Source organism: Dasypus novemcinctus, chromosome 2, assembly GCF_030445035.2.
Source record: "Dasypus novemcinctus isolate mDasNov1 chromosome 2, mDasNov1.1.hap2, whole genome shotgun sequence".
Taxonomy (NCBI): Eukaryota; Metazoa; Chordata; class Mammalia; order Cingulata; family Dasypodidae; genus Dasypus; species Dasypus novemcinctus.
In genome coordinates, this window is record NC_080674.1 from 133,631,174 (window position 1) to 133,649,856 (window position 18,683).

General features: G+C 40.9%; 1 protein-coding gene and 1 pseudogene across 1 annotated transcript in view; both read right to left on the reverse strand.

Moving 5' to 3' along the window:
• MARCHF3 (membrane associated ring-CH-type finger 3) overlaps positions 1–18,683 on the reverse strand; it is a 154,116-nt gene that overhangs the window by 46,394 nt on the left and 89,039 nt on the right. The window lies entirely within an intron of this gene.
• Positions 13,492–14,073, reverse strand: LOC101416731 (deubiquitinase DESI2 pseudogene; annotated as a pseudogene).

An 18,683-nucleotide genomic window follows, 5' to 3' on the forward strand; every position in this document is an offset into this window, starting at 1 on the left:
ACCTGCACAAAACGCCTCCAGCCCATAGCGGCTGTATTAGTCCCGCCTCTTGGTCAGAGTGGCCTCATTTACACAGCCCCACCTGTTGGAGGGTGGGCTTTATCTGGACCTTTTTAGAGTGGGGACCAGCCTGTACTCTCCCAAATCTTCCAGGAGGCACGTGTTCAAAGTCTGTTAGGAACGCCACAGGGTTTCAGCGTACACAGCAGGCTGTCTTCCCACCACAGCCCCCCCCATAAGCCTCTCAGCCACTCAGAGGGAAGGTCCTGAATCGAATATCTGGTCTGTTCATTTCTTCATCTATCCAGCCATCCCAATAAGAAGGGGAAGGTTTCCTTAATTTGATTTGGCTTGTTTGATAGAAATAAAAACTTTATAATGACATCGAATTAAAGATTATCCATGAAAAGAGCAGCCAAATATTTGAAATTTCATCTGATGGTAGTTTTCCTTCAGTACAGACAAAAAAATTACAAAATTAATAGCAATAGTGTGAACGTATTTTTCTATTTTTGTAGCACTGTTTATTTTCCATTTTCTATCTGTTTAATAAATACAGTGGGTCTTTACTGCTTTTCAGGGGGAAAATAACTGTTATGTCCCTACAGAGCTCATTCATTTGCTTTATGGGCTAAAAACTCTCTAGCGTGTCACAAATTAACACCATGTTCCTGAGGACTGTGTTTTATTCTTGAATCTCCAATTTCATTAATAAATCTGAAAAACACATGTAGGTAGATAAGTCCCCAGAGAGCAGCCACTGCAGATGCTGAAGAAAGCAAGTTCTTCCAGCTAAGATCAGCACTAACTTTAACACTAAAGTCTATTCATTTCCCAAATTCTCCCCCAATTGTCTGAGGTAATGCAAAGATATTAGTTTCTAGCGACTATTGCAAAAAATCCAATGGAACTAGTATTTTAAAAACAGAGATCTTCAAAAAATTAAGAGAAAATCCATAAAACTTTTAATAATCAGATCATGAATTTTCCTAGTCACAGCTTCTCTCTTGTCCCTCAAAGGCAGTGGACAATCACTGCCATCCTTGAGAAAGACTTCCTATTCTTTTTCTTAAAATTTTTTACTAAATCTCATTTTCTTCATCTATAAAATGGGAATGGAATGATTCCTAAATCACAAAGGTTGTATTGAGGAATGCGTAAAACAATAAATGATAAAATATCCAAAAACTTTTTATTATGAAAAATTTTAAACATAAATGAAAGTAGAGAGAATACAATAGAATACTATTGTCACCCCGAATTTAACAATTAGTCCAGGTTTACCATACTCATTTCACCTATCCTTTCTTTCATCTATCCTTTTTCTTTTTTTCTCTCCCTTCTTCTCTGTATCTCTCCCTCCTTCCCTTCTATTAGAAATTTTAAGCAAATCCCAGCAATCATGCCATTTCACTCGTACATACTTTGGTATGAATTTCTTTAAAAATGTGGACATTTTCTTATATGACCCCCAAATCACCATCACACCTAAGAAGCTTAATAATTCTTGCTATCATCTAATACCCACACTGTATTCAAATTTTCCCCAAATGTCTCAAACATTTGATGGCTGGTTTGCCTACATGTAAACAAGGTGTGTACATGTTGCATTTTGATGTTATGTCTCTTAAGCCCCTTTTACTCATGCATATCCCCCACCCTTTTTATTTTGTGCCATGGTCTTGTCTAAGAAACTCATGCAGGGCTCCTCAGGAGCACTGTCCCTCTTTCCCACATTCTTGATTTGTCTGTTTTCTTCTGATGTCATTTAACTTGCTCTCTCTCCTGTATTTGCTGGAAACTTATGGATTGACTTGACTAGATTCAGGTTGAGCCATCAGGCAATATAACTCAGGTGGTGCTGTGCACGGTCCTGGCCTCACAGCAGGAGGCACGTAATGTGTGACTGTCCCCCTCTTAGTGGGCTCAGGTAGGCGCAGCCTGGTCCCTTCGCTGTGAAGTTCTCATCAACATTCCCTAATGGTCTAATGATTTTACCCACTGATGATAGTTGTCCAAATCAATTATTTTATTTGGGGCTACAAAACTATGAGTTTTGAATACTAACTTCCCTTCTCCACTTAGTAGCTGGGCTTTTTATGTAAAGAAGAACTTTCCTTCACGGTAATTCTGAAACACAGTTTGTATGGATAAGTCATGATCAATGCTTAATTCTTTCCTTTGACTGCCAATTTTCAGAGTAAGGAATTGATGCCTTAGTTATATCCTATAATAACTAACTGACTCTTTTTTATTGTTGTTTATACTATTTTTAAAGGTCTGCCTGACTTTGTTGAAATAAAAAAAAATAAAGTCAAGCCACTCCATACAAACCCTTGTTCTTAAGTGTACAGAACTGGATTTCTGATTTAAAGGGATACAAAATAAGTCAAGGGCATGGTCTCTGCCATCAAGGAGCACTGTCGGTAGGAAGACCAGGTGCTATTTCCACTGGCCTGTGCTAGTATCTGACAGCCACGTCTTTACAGTTGATATATCCTTTCCTTAGACTGAACACTCCCCTCAGACAGAGGGCTCCTGTATTTACTGGCCCTTTAGGAAAAATGAGAACAGTTCTAAAATATCCCTTCTTTTGCTTATTGCTGCACAGATCACTTGGTGTCACTTGCCCTGCAGATCTCTGCTTTCATATTACTTGTTAAATATATCCGAAGGTCTCTGAGCCTTTGCAAGCGGGTCGGCAGAACTCGTGCCTCTGCAGACTGCTAGCTAAGGTGAGGTCGTGCCTGCACCCGCCTGGGCTTTGTCTGCCTTGTCTGCCATCCATTAGGAAGACACTCCCGCCCAATGAAGCCTGCAGGCACCATCTGGCATGGCCACACCCAGCTCAGGCACTGTAAAGGCGACACAGGAATGCAACCGGTCAGGGCAATCCTTCCACTGGGGAGAGAATTTACACTATAGGTAAAATCTGCACATGTACAAGAAACATCTCCCTTTTCTTCTTCTTGCTAATAAGGGTGAAAACATTTAGGCCATTCATATTCCCCATAGAGGCATTTATAAGCTTTCTTTAACAATGGCTGACAAGTATCTCTGAGACTGGCAGGAATACAGTCTTTCTTTTTGTGCTCTTTAAGAGCAGGGACATTTTCTGCCCATTATCCCCTTGTTTTACTGACAGGCATCTGTCAGTCAGGCATTAAAACAGAGTGATAATGGGAAGATGATATGCTGGCTCTGTCCACACACTTCAAAAGGGAAGCATTCGTGAAAGTGTGTATTTTGGGAAACCTAGATGCTCACATGCCCATCTGCATTTCTATTTAGCTTGAGATTGAGTGTAGGATAGCAAGCAGAAAAAGGGGGAAAAACTGAGGGATGGAATCAGAGGAGATTCCTAAATGACCCCGTAGACCCTCTAAGGAGGGGAAAGGCTTAGGACATGCGTTGCCAAAGAGACTGAGCAGGATGTAGTCAATTTTTTCTGGCTTCACCGGAATTCAGAGTGGAACTGAGACATTGGCAGAAGCATCTCTCATGACTTGTAAATGGGGGACTTTCACACATTCTGTACAAATACTCTTTTTTTCAAATGGAGGCAAAAGGGAAGTGCAGACTTTAAAGAAACTAATAAAAGCAATTTGGTTCCTACTGAGAATCTTTCTTTTAAATTGTTCTCAGTGTCAGAAAGTAATACTGTTACTCAGATATTTGGCTCTCCAGGCATATTTTCGGGTCCTTACTTCTTGGCTAATACAAATAAACGCATATTCTACAACACACACTTAAAAGCCCTTTGCATAGACTATCTTTAGGCCAATGATTCACCATAAAATTGCACCATCCTGGATTTAGCCATGGAACCCAGGCACTACTGAAATATAATCCTTACTGCAAAGTTCTAATAAGAGCACAATGGGACAATCTGCAAGAACGCTGAGGTAAAACTGAACACACATACCCAGGCACACTGGGAGCCCAAAGAAATGAGGTGTTATTGGAAGAAAGGCATGAGGAGAGTATTTAAAACACAGCATCAACACTATAGAGAATAGAAATATGGCTTCCTTCTCTTTTGCCTTGAGGGCAACAGGTGTTTCACTCCATGTGTTTCCTCTTGGAGCTTTCCCTTTATCTTCCTTGTGTCTGCCTGAGAGTCAGGAACCATTTTGGCTCCAGGTGAGGTGGCTACTCTGAAGCATTTAGTACAGACACAGAGAAATGAATGCTTCTGTTCTTTCCTGGCGAGGACACAGAGGATGTGTCTTTGTACTTTCCTGATAACAAAGGGGGGAGAATCAAACCAAGTCTGCACTCTCACTTTACATTAGATCCCGGCATTTCTAGAAACCAGGCACTCTTCATCCTTTTCTTTAGTGCTCAGCACGGGGCCCCCAGGATGTTTACTATGGATATTAGGGAGAAATATGTGCTTCTGTAATAAAACAGGGATCTGCTGAAGGGGAAATGGACAACTTTTGAATATCTGGGTTATAAGGAGCCTGGACACTTGACAGTGGTTGGGATATACTGCATCATGATTCTTACTAAGTTCTACTTGCAAGGTGACATAAAAATCCATTCTGTCTACTGGGGGGAGAAAGCTAATACATGATGGGTAGTGTGCATGCATGCAAACAAGGCATTCTGATTTCTGTAGCTTGGTTTGTTCATAAACAGACTCATTTCTTAGATTGACAAACGATGATCACTATGGTAAATTCAGAACAGTTTTCTACTCTAAACATGGCATTCTCCTTCAGGATATTTTTAAAGTTCCTAAGTGGTTTTAATATACGTGAATCTGAAAGTGAGGAGACTTACGATTCACACAAATAATGAAGATGAGTTCCTAGGTGAATTACCTATTACTATGGAGGTTTTTTGGGTATTTTCATTAAAAAAAGTAAAAAAGCCATCTACACATACTTGTGTATCTACAAATGACTGCAAAATCATTCTTTTTACTTCTTTCCAACTCCCATAAGCCTCTCATATTAGTTTCAAGGAATAAAGTTCCAACCTGCTTTACTAAACTGAATTATTTTTTAAACTACAAAAGTATAAGCAATTTCTTTACATAAATACTGTTCTTTAAAGGCAACACAGTCATTGTGTTTAAAAGACTGTGATTAAGAGGCATGGTATATAGATACTCCCTCCCCCTTGCAGCACCTCTCCCAACTTCTCTTTTTTTTAAAAAAAAAAAGATTTATTTTTTTATTTCCCCCATCCCTCCTCCCTCTCTGCTGCTTTTGCTGTCTGTGTTGTCTTTTCTTCCCATTTTCTCTCCTTTAAGATTCACCAGGATTCTATCTTGGAGACCTCTGATGGGAAGAGAGGTTCCCTGTCAATTGCGCCACCTCAGTTCCTGGTTTCCGCTGCACTTCACCTTGACTCTCCCCTTGTCTCTCTTTTGATACATCACCATCTTGCTGCGTGACTCACTTGCACGTGGCACTGGCTCACGCAGGTAATTGCATGGGCACTCGTGCGGGCACTGGCTCACCACGTGGGCACTGGCTTGCTACATGGACATGCTTTCTCTTCTTATTTTTTACCAGGAAGCCCCAGAGATCGAATGCAGATCCTCCCATATGGTAGGTGGAAGCTCTATCACTTGAGCCACATCCATTTCCCCCAACTTCTGTTAAAAGCAGAAGGCCCTACTTTGGAATTTGTGCTCCTGAGTGTGATAGAGCTGGACTCAAATGTGACTTTTCTACACATGCCTCTCTGTCACTTTTACTGAACCTGTGGTTGGTGCTAGGGATGGTCCATACTCAGGAGTCTTGAATCTCTGGACTGCCCATGTGCCAGCTGGGCCCTGAGCCTCAGCAGAGTGGCGACTCCTACTCTCTGGTTCGTTGATCTTACCCAGGTCAGCTAACAGGGAGGTGAAGATGGTTAATCACCACACCAGGGAATCAAGGGTGCCTACAACTGCAAGCAGAGGAATTGCATCCATCATCCATGTGTAATCTAAGCCCTCTCTTGATCTAGAGGTGGAGAGGATATCAGCATCCCAGAGTCCACAGAATGGAGGAGTAAAATATGGACTAGAGTGGACTTACTGATATTCTACTATAAAACTATTGTGACGAGTAATAGAAGAAATTTTAGCATCAAGGTGGAGGAAGTGGCCATAGTAGTTGCTGAGGGTAGGGAGAGGGTAGAAGAGATGTGATGTGGGGGCATTTTTGGGATTTTGAGTTGTCCTTAATGATATTGCATGGTCAGATGCTGGACGTCATATATCCTGCCATAACCCACTGAATGTACTGGAGGAGAGTGCGAACTACATGGTAAACTATTATCTGTGTAGTGCAGCAGTGCCCCAAAATGTGTTCACCGAGTGCGATGAGGGTGCCACAATGATGAGGGAGGTTGTTGGTGTGGGAGGAGGGGGTGGAGAGTGGGGGGTACATAGGAACCTTTTATATTTTTTAATGTAACATTTTTTGTGTGTGATGTGTATATCTTCAAAAAAATACAATTTACAAAAATGATGTGGTGGGGGTGGGGAGTGGGTTATATGGGAATCTCATGTTTTTTTAAATGTTTTTTAATGTAACATTCCTTGTGGTCTATTAACTTTAACTAAAAAAATAAAAAAGAAAAAAAAATTATTAGGATCCACTACTTTTCTTTCTTTTTCCTTTTTCTTTCTTTCTTTTTTTTTTTTTTTTTTACCAGTGCCTGGCATATAATAATATATAAAATATTTCCTCACTCAATGAATGAATAAATGAATTCACTATCATTCTATCAAATATTTGATCCATGTTATTCAGTCTCATAATCATAGGGCTGGCACAGACCTCCTACTTAAAAATACCATAATCTCTATCTGACCTAACTTCTGAGCAGTTTAGTATCCCCTGTTATTTAACGGTTGTCTATATTTTTACTTTTTTCTTGAACTTTGAATACTCTATTCTCATTACTAAATTTGAAATCAGGTACTTCTCTCTAGAGGTTCATTCTGGAAAAATAAATAGGCAGACAATGAATTTGGACTCTTAAAAAGCTTGCAAGCATCTCTAAATAAAAGCCTTTCCAATCCCCTTCCTTACTCACTCACATACACACATTTCCCTTAAATTGACATGGAGAATATTGTTGAAAGAATGAGAGAAAGAATGAATAGAATGAATAAATAAATGACTGCGTGAGTGGGAAAAGATCCAAAGTACTTCAGAGGTGAAGCACTTCCAACTTTTGCAATTCAGTATACTTTGAAATTACAGGAAAGGGGGGTCTTGGGCTCAGAGACCCTCTCACCTTATCTACCCGGGCCTAGGTTCCTGATTTGCTGTGTGGGTGAGAGGCATGGCACAAGCTGGGTGTTTCTGGCACCCTGATTTGGAACTCAGGATTACATTTTCCCATGGGGTTATAAAATGGGGCTATAGTTGAAATGGTACCATTACTTACATATTCAAAAACACTATATTAGGTGATAGGGCTTTTTTTGTGCTGGTTTTGGAATCTAACCAGCACATAATAAAGTTTCTACTTTTTGCAACATACCATGTTCAAAAGTTGGAGAGGGCTTGCCCACTTTGTTTCTCATCAGTATGCAGTAGGAAAACCACAGAGACAACTACTGTTCTAAGTAACTACATTTTATTGCTATTTCGAATAGTCACCTCTAGCTGCTGGTTGGGATAGATGTGCAGGCAAAGGTGGCACCACACTACAGGCATCACCAATTAGATGATAATCTAAACATTACAGGTGTGTATATAGCTTTAAAGTTCATGAAAAACAAAATTTAAGCAAATTCTCCAATAGTCAGTCTTTTTGGTGGTGTTCAGAGTACCTAAAAGGTAGTCTGTAATCCCTGGTCACACACTAAAAGGGTGTGCTGGGCAATGGTGACATGGGCTCCTCTGAGCATGGGTGACAAGCCCTCACACATACTGAAAAGCAACTTGACAGACTGTGTCAACAGTCTTAAAATGGTTGTGCCTTTCCTTGAAGGAATTTCCTTTTAGGAAACAATGTTAGAGCCTTTCTTCGAGGAATCTATTTTAGGGACATATTCAGAAAAGCAAACAAGGACCTATGTACAATCTGCAGTGCTCTTTCATAATCTGCAGTGTCCCTTTATAATTGCACAACATGAGACATGACAACTGTCCAGCAATTGGAGAAAGGTTAAATAGAGCATAGTATATAATGGATTATTAGTATAGCCATTAACATTACTTTTATGACAAATGTTTAATGGCACCGGAAAATACAATATAAGTCTATTTGGAAAGAAAGCAGGATGCAGAAGTATTTGTACTTAAAGCTTCAACTGCCAATGACAAAAAAAGCCAGTTTGTCAATATGTGAACAGTAGCTGTCTCTGGGTAATGAGTAAGTTGTATTTTATTTTTATTGTTTATGCTTTTTATATTTTCTGCATTTTCTAAAATGAAATATATTTCTATGATAATTATAAAAAATGTTAAATGCATAAAATTTTATAACCCTTAAGAGCAAAAGCCTATTAAACTGCCTTCTGAGAAAAAACAATAAACACAGAAAACAAACCAGAGTAAGCCAAACCAAAACTCAGAAAAGCAAAGACCTCACTGTAAATATTCCTAAAAGCAACCAGGAAGATTTTCTTTATTCCAAAGGTATAGAAATGACATTAGAGCTCTCCAGGGAGGAAACCCAACCACCCCTCTCTGCAAGGCAGCCTGCTCCAGGAAACAGCTGGTTTAGTGGGAAGACCTCAGGGATGGGCCCTGGGGGCCCTGGCTCTTTCCTGCTGAGGGGATCAGCACCAAGGGGAGTGCCAGCCTGTCATTTACCCTCCCCCAGCTTCAGGTCTTTCATCAGTAATACATGGGAACTATATCACCCTCTCCGAAATATAGTGTGTGTCATCAGAATAAAATGAAGTGGTAAATTCACAAACACCCCTAAGTATGAAGCACTGCACTAATGTAACGATTGGCTGTCAACAGCCCTCCCCTCCTGGTTCAAGACTGGATCCTCTGGTTGAAACCCCTCTCCCTCACTGGTGGCAAGCCACAGCTGTCAAGAGGGAGAAACAAAATGACCCAGACAGGATATTCTCTCTTTTTGTTTCCATACAAATACAATGTGCCTAAATTAACATTTGGTTGGTTGCTTTGTTGTTTTTAATTTTTAACCAAAAACATGGCAATTTAAATAAAAAATCCATAGACCTTACAGGAGTCATAGACTTGCTGGAGAAGACAAATCTATATAGACAGGAGTTAGATGAAATAATCAGCCAAGCTTTCATAAAGCATCATTTATCATTCCTGTTTGGAATTTATATATCCAAATGGCTCGGCCATCAGTTGTGTATTTAAACCATGCAGCCTTATGAGAATAGGTGGGCATTTTTACCTCTTGCTTCATAAAAGAGGAAAACAAAGTAAAAGGATTTCACGATTTTATCAACACTGTAAAATTAGCAGAAAGGTCATTTATGACTTCAATTTCTGTGACTTGCTAACTCTCTTACTATTTAATACTGATTAAATGTATACACTTTGCAAGAAGTCCTTAGTCATTCCTTTTGTAGTGAGGGCAGGGTGAGAGTGGGGTTGAAGAAGGAAAAACAGGGCAAAGAGAATAAGTGAAAACCCTTACCCACCCTCCCCAAAGTTAGAATTAATAAAGTCAGTGATTTCTCCAGTTACAACAAGCATATTTTATACCAGAAAAATTTCCCAAGTTTCCTAATAGCACTGAGTAGGATCGAAGGGGAAAAGTACATGTTCTTTTGATAAGACTCCCATTTTGAAGAATCCTTGGTATTTAAGTCTTGGGCAAGAGCACACGTAATGGCTGCAAGATTTCATGATTAAATTTTACATTATATAGTTGCAATGTCTGTCATTGACATTGATGAGTGATTCATTTTTTCAATCTACATTTTACTAACTCAGAGGAGAGCAGAACATTGTTCTCAGCTCTGTTGATCTGATTCTACAGAACTCTGGAGATTTTTTTTTTAAAAGCTGTTGGGCAATATATACATACATACATACATACATACAAAGGCCTGAAGTGAATCGCTTTCCTTAACACTCCCAAAGTCTCACACTGTGGATGAAGCCTCTCTTCATATCTATGAGTCATCACACATTTTTCTGGGCATAACAACTCATCCAATTCCCATTTTGTGCAATGATTTAGTTTTCCCCCTATAGCACTTTAGAACCACAGGCAACAAGTTCTGTGAGCTGTCCTACTGAATTACAGAAAACTAGAATCTGGCTTGAGGGAAATAACTTCACATGTGCATTACAATGAAAAAAATGTAGTATTTTCTCAGTTGTACAGAAGCCAAAATAAACAATTTTTCCTTATTTCTTACACAACACAAGAAAAACCACACAATGATCTCCGTTATTATTAAGAGTCAGGTGTGGGGGCAAGGGGGAAGAAAGTCAAAGGTGGTCCTCGCACTGAATGAAAGTGAATTCTGCGGATGTACTGGTCACTAAAAGTTGCAAATGGTTATTTTTTTCTTAGAAAATCCTAAAGCGGTTTTCCTCTTCTTGCCTATATGTAATAATAACAGCACATACACACATTCTTGCTAGCATCCAATTCTACAATACACACAACCTCGAGCTAGGGGGACTCTCAACCTACACACCATCATTCTCTCTTGTTTACTCATGAGCTCCTTGGGTGTATACCTTCTCTATACAAAAAGATTAGGCTTCAGTGTCTCTCCCACATAAGTCCCCCTCCTTCAAGACCTTTCTTCCCCCTTTGAAAGGAAAGTTTACCTAAGTGGGATGTATAAACTATTCGGCCAGGTTGGACAAAGGTCTTAGGAGTGTTTGGGATGGGAGAACACTTGCTTACACTCTTGGCTATTACTATTTCTTCATGACTTTCTTATCCTCTTTTCCTTCCTAAACACCCGTGCAGAGTGATCACTCTTCATTGTGATTCCTTTTTGGAACATGTTACAGTATTAACAAATAAAACAGAAAACTGTAATTATCTTGGAAGAACTGAAATAAATTACTGTCAATGCTTTGAAGATAAATAATCAGTTGTTACTTTAGCAGCTAGAGATTCTAAAGGTACTTAATTTCTAAATCTAAGAATTGACAGAAAAAAATCTAAATATAAATTCTACCTTTTCTCCAATAGCAGGTCATTCCTTGTTTATTTCTTTTTCCCTATGATGAGAAGTTTTATATGCTAAATTGCAATTACAATTGCAGTGTAAGGATGTATTATTTATTGAATTATTATTATATTTTTAATAAACGGGGATTTAGAAGCTTTGGTTTTCAAAGATAAAGGAATGTTATGTGGGTGGTAGAAAATATAAAATCCTAAGTTCCTAAGATTCCCCTCTATTCTTTGTTTTAGAAGGAAATCAGGGAAAGTGTTCAGTGTGTGTTATCATTTGAACAGCTATGAGAAGTTATTTTTTTAAGCTAAAAATGTAGTTTACTATAAGGTATGTATCTTTATATAGACCAAAAGCAAACAATCCAACCTAAAAGTTTAAATAAATGTAAATTACTTTAAAACTAACAATATATACAAAGCTGAAGTGACTGCCTGGGATAACTTACACACAGCATCTAATATTTTATGTAGGACATTCATTCTTCAGGCAGAAAAATCTACTTTTACATATAGTGTCATGGTTCCCACATCCACAGATCAAACTGGGAGTAGATTAGAGCAGATAGATTCCTTGCTAAGGAGGACCTACATTTTCATTCATTTTTAAGTATATGTTATGTAAGAGATATACACTTGAGAGAACAAAAAACAAAAAATTTGAAGACACACAAATATGATTTTCAATAAGATTTATGAGACTAAGCATTCTATTTATGAGGTGAAACTCCCATAACAAACCAACAAACTCTAACATACTCCTGATATGATCCATAAAAAGTTGAAGTATCAAAGAATATCAAAGAATTACCTTTTTGGGGTGTGGCTTAAAGTTTAAAAGACAGACTGAAGAGTTAAAAGCAGCTGAATGTTAACTCACACTGCTATTCAGAAGGCTACCACTTGGATATTCCTACCCCATTAACAAAATTATATGCAGGGAGGAAATCAAGTGTATTAAAATAAAAATGAGCCCTCCCCCCTTCCAAGACATGTACAAACCACTTATTAGTCATGAGCAAGAATATCCTTAAAGAAAAACACCTTCATTTCAGAATCAAAGGCATCAATGCCAAATTCATACAAGAATGAGCCACCCTGCTTGGGTTGATGGATATTTGTAATGAAACTAACTGTTCAATGGGAACTCACATGGATGTGCTACCCGAAGTGGGAGGGAGTGTGTGGCAGTTTGAAATTATTTTATGAATCCCAACAGAGGAAGATTATGTTTGTGAACAAATCCAGTTCAGTGGGTATGATACCCTTTCGAATGGACTATGTCAGTGAGGTATGATTCATGTTCAGTCTCTGCTGCCTTGCTGGGTCTGATAAAATGGACCCACAGGAAAACGGAGCCACCATGCTTGATCCTGACGTGTGAAAGAAAGGACTCCAGTTTCTCCCACATCTGAGCTGAAAGGAGAGAGGTCCCCCAAGAGGCCTAAAGAGCTGAGGCCCAGGGAGAGATGAGCCCTATGCCGGATAGCTTGCAGATGAACTCAGGAAGAAAGTGGAGCAGCAGAAACCGATAGAGGAGGCCCAGAAAGAGACAAGCCCTATGCCTAGATGCCCACAGGAGATGAGGGTGGATTCTGAGGGGAAAGCAGATACCTTGGCAGAGATCTTACGCCATCTTGCTTCACCATGTGGCAGCTGAATTTGGTGAGAAAGAACCTCTGATGGTAGCTTGATTTGGACATTTCATGGCCTTGGAACTATAAGCTTTTATCCCCCAACAAATCCCTAACCCATTTCTGATACTTTGCATCAGCAGCCCTTGGCAAAGCAAAACAGAATGCTAGGAGGAAGAGGGCTGAGGGACACCATGTCTCATGCAGACCAAGGCCCCCGCCCTCGGCGGGGGGGTGCTCCTTCACCTTGGTCAGTTTGGCTCCCTGCATCCTGGCGCCAATGCCATTAAGAACACAAACAAAAATCCAAAATATAATTCTTAAGTAGGTGATGGAGACTATGCCTGAGTAAGTATGTTTTGGTGTGCCTATTGGTTCTGGAAACTGTCATAAGTGTATGAGTGTACAAAGATTACCTCCGTAATTTTTGAAGACTTGATTTTCTTCTTTCACGCTGGCAGGAGTCCATACAAGACTTGTGAACAACAACACAAAATACTGTAAACATAACAGAGTTTGTATAAAACAGAAGTAAATCTAAATTTACAAGTGGTTAAAAAAAAAGCAGAGAGTGGCTTTATACAAAGTTCCCCCACCTGCATCGAGTGATTTTTTTTTATATAATCATGAGCTGAAAAATGGATTTGGGGTAGAGCCATCTTTGCATATGAAAGATCCAGAAGATGCTTACTCTTTGCTTTTCTCTAGTGATATTCAACCGCAAGGCACAGTTCCGAATATGTGACTTTGGAGACATTTATAGTTTAGTGTGACACCCAGGTATGGAGCCTGCTGCAGTACTTGCTATGGAAGCTGGTGTGGCAGCATCTCTCCACTTCCTCCAGTTCATCCTGGAGCTCTTAGCTCACAGTAGACCGGAGGGCTGCTGAAAGAAGCCACTCCTTTGGGAGGCAACTCTGTAGAAAGGGTATACAGGAGCTAACCTAGGCAAGTCGATTGATCCAGTGAGGAATCTCCTTTCCACAAAGAATCTCTGATAAAACTGAAGAAAAGTGATTGCAGTTTTCATGCACCCAATGATAGGTATTGCCTTTGTATTCTTTTCCCAGTTCTACAATTTCTTCTAGATCATCTTCTAGGAAGTCAATGCTCCCCAAAACAACAGCTTCTTTAAATTTAAATGTTTCTCCTAGTTTGGAAGCATTTCCTGGGGAAATTACAAATATTCAGAAAAGGGGTAAGGATGGCCACCATAAGCAAATTCTCTGCTATATCCTTCAATTCCTGAATGAAGAACTCCAGTTCCAATGGATGAAGTGCATTCATTTACCCAGCACACACTGGATACCCTGAGCACTGCTAGCTGGTTAGCCCCCATCCTCCTCCCTGAAGCCAAGCCTGGACCTCCAGCCGCTCTGTCTGTGCATGGCAGGAGGCGCTCCCACCACCACGGCGCTTCCGCTTCAGGGGGCCTGAGCCGGGCATGCAGGGTATAGCTTAGCCCGCGGCAGCCCAGGCTGCAGCTCGCTGAAGCGAAGCTGCTCTGGGGGCCGCCAACAGTGCCCTCCATAAGAAGTTACCTTTTTATAATTCAGGCAAAATTGTTATTAACTTAGATTGGTTCAGAAAAAGGTATGTTGTGAATTTGGTTGAAGAATGATGGGTAATTACTACAAACCCAGTAAGGATCAGTTGCTGAGCTGAACCTATAAAAAGTGACACCTCTGTCCTCTTAGGCACTTTTGCACTGAGCTGCCTTTCAGGAACCTTCTAATACTGCAAGCAAACTATTTTTAAAAAGTTGTTTTCTTTTCTATGCTGTGGAGAAAAATCTAGATACCATCCACCCAACAAGTAGGTGTAATAAATAGAAAAAAAAAACAGGTGGGAAAATTCACGCTTGTTAGAAACAGTTTTCAGAATTATGCTTGGGTTTTCAAAACTTAAGCCAAACTATGTGTTAAATGCGATAATAATGTCCCTTTGGCACAGGAAGGAACTAGAATCTGAATAAGGCAGGACTGGCTTGCATCTAGGTCTAGCACAACACTAAAGTTCGATTCTGGCAGAGTTCCTGTTAATGTTTGGGACTTTCCCCTAGGAAAGCACACCCATTCATTCCTTGGTTTGTTGGCGAGAGAGGCATGGAAGTGGATGGGGGCTCTTCTGCTGACAGAGCTGCCAGTAGTTACCATGACCCCAGGCCAGCACTGAGACTTAGGTAAGGGAGGGGCTGGCCAGGGAAAGAGGCAGGAAGAGAGTTCCAGGTGGACATAACAAGATGTGCAAAGACCCTGAGTGGGAGAGTACCTGCAGGAAGTTCCCTACGGCTGGAGTGCAAATTGGGGGGAAGAGAGGAAAGGAATGAAGCTGGCAGAGGTAGGTGGTTCGACTTGATCCCAAGGGAGCTGGAAGGCCACAGGTGCTTTGGGCTTTGAGCAGGCAGGGTAAAGGACACGAGCGTGGGGTTCAGAGTCAGCATTTTGAATTCTGGTTCTGCCAGCTGGGTTCAAGCATCTTCTAACCTTACCTAAGCCTTATCTGTACAATGGGGATAATCCCAGTACTCACCCATGGCCTTATCGGGTGGTTGTGAAGATGCAGATAAAGTGCTCACAGGTGCCCTTCACAGCCCAGTTAACCTCAGAGCAGATGCACACATTGTACGGAGGGGGTGGGGGGGCCCTGCTTTAAGACACCGGGATTCTGCTAGTTTACATGGTGTTTTCCCGCACTCTGGGTCGTGGTCCATTAGTGGGTGGGGAAATCAGTTTAGTAAGTCTTGGACAACATTTAACAAAACAAAACAAAATAGAATTGAATAAAGGTGAATTAAGAAACAAACAAACCAGAGTCCACCCTACATAGCACAGGAAAATTTTGTATTGTCCCCATGTGAGCTCGGTTGCCATGTAAAATTTATTCCTGAGGGTCACAGTTAAAACGTCTGAAAGCCCATTTCCACCTCAGGAGCTGGAAATGTCTGGAAATAGGGATTTAGTCCTTTGGGTTTCCAAGGTTTTTCACCCTTCTGAGTCTCCTATAAAAATGGATGCCTCCTGGGCCAGGTAGGGTCCTAGGTTTTATCTGTCAACCCGCAGCCAGAATAACTAACAGCCGGCCTACAGAAGTGGCCCCAAAGGCCAGGGAGGGAGAGGGTTTTCTACGCAGTGGGCATGTGGGCACTAAGGAACTCCAGCTGCCCTGTTTTACGGGCCCCTAACAGTGAGTCAAGCTCAGAGGAAACCATTCAGGGCAAGGAACTAAAACGTGAAACTCATTTCCAGTTTGTGTATCCCAGAGAGATAATTCTATATGTGAATAGATTTTACAATAATTTATTTTCAACATATGTTAAAACATATCCTGTTTGCTCTTTGGAGTTGAAAGAACTGTTTGGTCTTTCTTTTCCTTTGCAATTAAAAAAATGGAAAGTAAGGGCAGATGCCTGGTCAGTGTTTGGGAGAAAAAACAAACACCACACATTCCATGATTTAGTTTTCTTGAATTTCCACAGGGCTCATTTCCCTAGGCATATGCAACTGGCACTAGATTGGCTGCTGAAATTTATTGACAAAGGAATTAATCTTCACCAATGATGTTTTTAAAAGCCCATTCTTTACAGGAAGCTGCAACAGAACATCAAGGCTCCCTCACTTTTCCTTTCCTCCTTCCTCTCCAGACAAAAAGTGGCTAAAAATAACCTCTTAAACCCTTGATTCTACTGAGGAAGGCGCAGGAGTAAGAGAACAAAAGGACGTTTTTTTCCCCCTGGCGCAGAAGGATCTCACATACCCAGCTCAGGCAGGCAGTCGCTGATGTCACTAGACATCGCCACACCACCTCTGGCAAGGCGGAGCAGTGGGTTTGGGGATGTGTACTCCTCAGGGTGGGTGGGAGGGGTGGTGAACAGATACCCCAACATGGCAACTCTGTGCTTGGTCAGAGAGGACATGCCCATTAGTGATCCTGGCGGAAAAGCCTTTTCCTAATCCTCTTCTCACTCATTAAAATAATCTTTTAGTGGAGGGAAAAGGCAATATACTCTTCCAACATGAATAAAACACCATCAAGGCAGGAATTGCCCAATTCCATTCCTCCTACATTACTGAGAGAGCCCCCTCCCTCCCACGCAGACGGGAGGGCGGGGGCAGGGAACACTGCCAGGCTCTGCAGGGTATCTTCACCAGGACAGCCCAGGTTCTCACTCAGTATGTTAATAATTTCTGCTGAGCATACACTACATGCCCTAGACTAGGATTTGTGCAGAAATACACAAAGGAATAGAGAAAACTTTGCCCCTGATCATTTCCTTGTTTCATGGACAAACAATATGTTGAATGAAAGAATGAATGAGGGAAGAAGGCGTTAAAAGCAGCCTTAGATGGTGGCACTGGAGTTTCTCCATTACATGGAATTCTGCCTAATGATCTTTGGGCTAGGTCCTGGGGGGGGGTTTTCTTAAGTGCCATGGATTTCATCGTGTCTGCACCACCTGTGACACAGGTCATCAGCATAGAACTTGGTGACAGTTACAGAAAGATTCTAGTGCACAAAGAACGATAGAGACACCAGGGGATTGGAATCTCTATACATCTGTGCTGAACTGATGTTGGAAAGGATGAATGAAACATCTGCATGTGGCAGGAGTGAACTGAGAAAGATGTCATGGTAAAGGCAGGCTACTTAGAGAGGAATCATTTGTTCGTTGTGTTATTGTGGGTTAGTGTCCTTGTTGGCTTGCAGTACAGGGGGAGAAGTGGGAAGAAGAACGACAAGGGCTTGTGGGAGGGTGAATTTTTCCCATCATGAAGGAAAATCTTCCTTGGGAATCAATAAAGCTTATGATACAAGCACAAAAAAATTCCTCTTTTAATTGGAATTTTAGCTTTATAAAAAAGAAATCCTAGTGGAGAAAATACCTTACAATTCATTGTGTAGGAGGCAAACACAATTAGCAATGCTTTCAAATCCAAATCCCAACTCTTTCACGTATATATTTGTTAAGGAAAATGAGGCGCTAGCCAGGTAATAAAGATAGGAAATTTCAAATTAATCCTTCCTAAAGGATTTAATTATCCTGTTAAATTGATTTCCCATTAAGAAGCATGACACACCGATTACTTAAACCAAGAAAAATATGAGGACATTATGACAGCTGGTGTATCAAAAAAAAAATAACATTTGTAGTGGTTCTGATGGAATAGAAAATGCAGAATGTCTTCTAGGACAGTGTGACAGGTAACACTGATAAGATCCCATACAGCAAGAGCCCCAGAAAGGTCAATTTACACCCTGAAAAATGTAAACCTTATAAACTTTGCAGGACCAGGGAACCTAGAGCCCCAACTGTAAAAGGAAAATATATCATCTCTCCATCCCAGCAACCCTTCATTAAGACAAGGTGGAGTGCTCCTGAAGAAACCCTGGAGGGACAGACAAGTGGCAAGTGGGTTGGTTTCCCCTCACTTCCCTTTTGGTTCTTAAAGGAATCAGAGAAGTCCCAGCATAATTCAAGGGCAGACGAGGGAGGCAAAGGTGCCTACAGAAATAGTTACGATGGGGTTAAATGATCTGGGAAGGAAGGAGTTGAACCTTGCAGAAATTCCTGGGACCTCAGGGAAAACAGCAATGACAAAGAAATAAGTGGTGGCAGAAGTAAAGAAAGCAGCTTTGTTGATCCTATAGGCTTATTTTGGAAAGGGATCCTAACTTGTTAAACAAACTCAGCACAATGAAATACTGTCTCGTGTTCCACTCTCTGAATACCTCCCTCCCACCTTTAGAGCTCACTCCCTTCAGCACCCAAGTCCAACAATCATTTGACACCACAGGGCTCTTCAACCCATTGATTTTACCAACTTCCCACTGTCCTTTGCCACCTTGAGGCCCTGTTTTCCCTCCTACCCACCTGAAATGGCTCATCATTGTAATCATCTCTTGCATACATCCATAACTCTTCTGCCTCTCTCACTTACCTATTCTCTT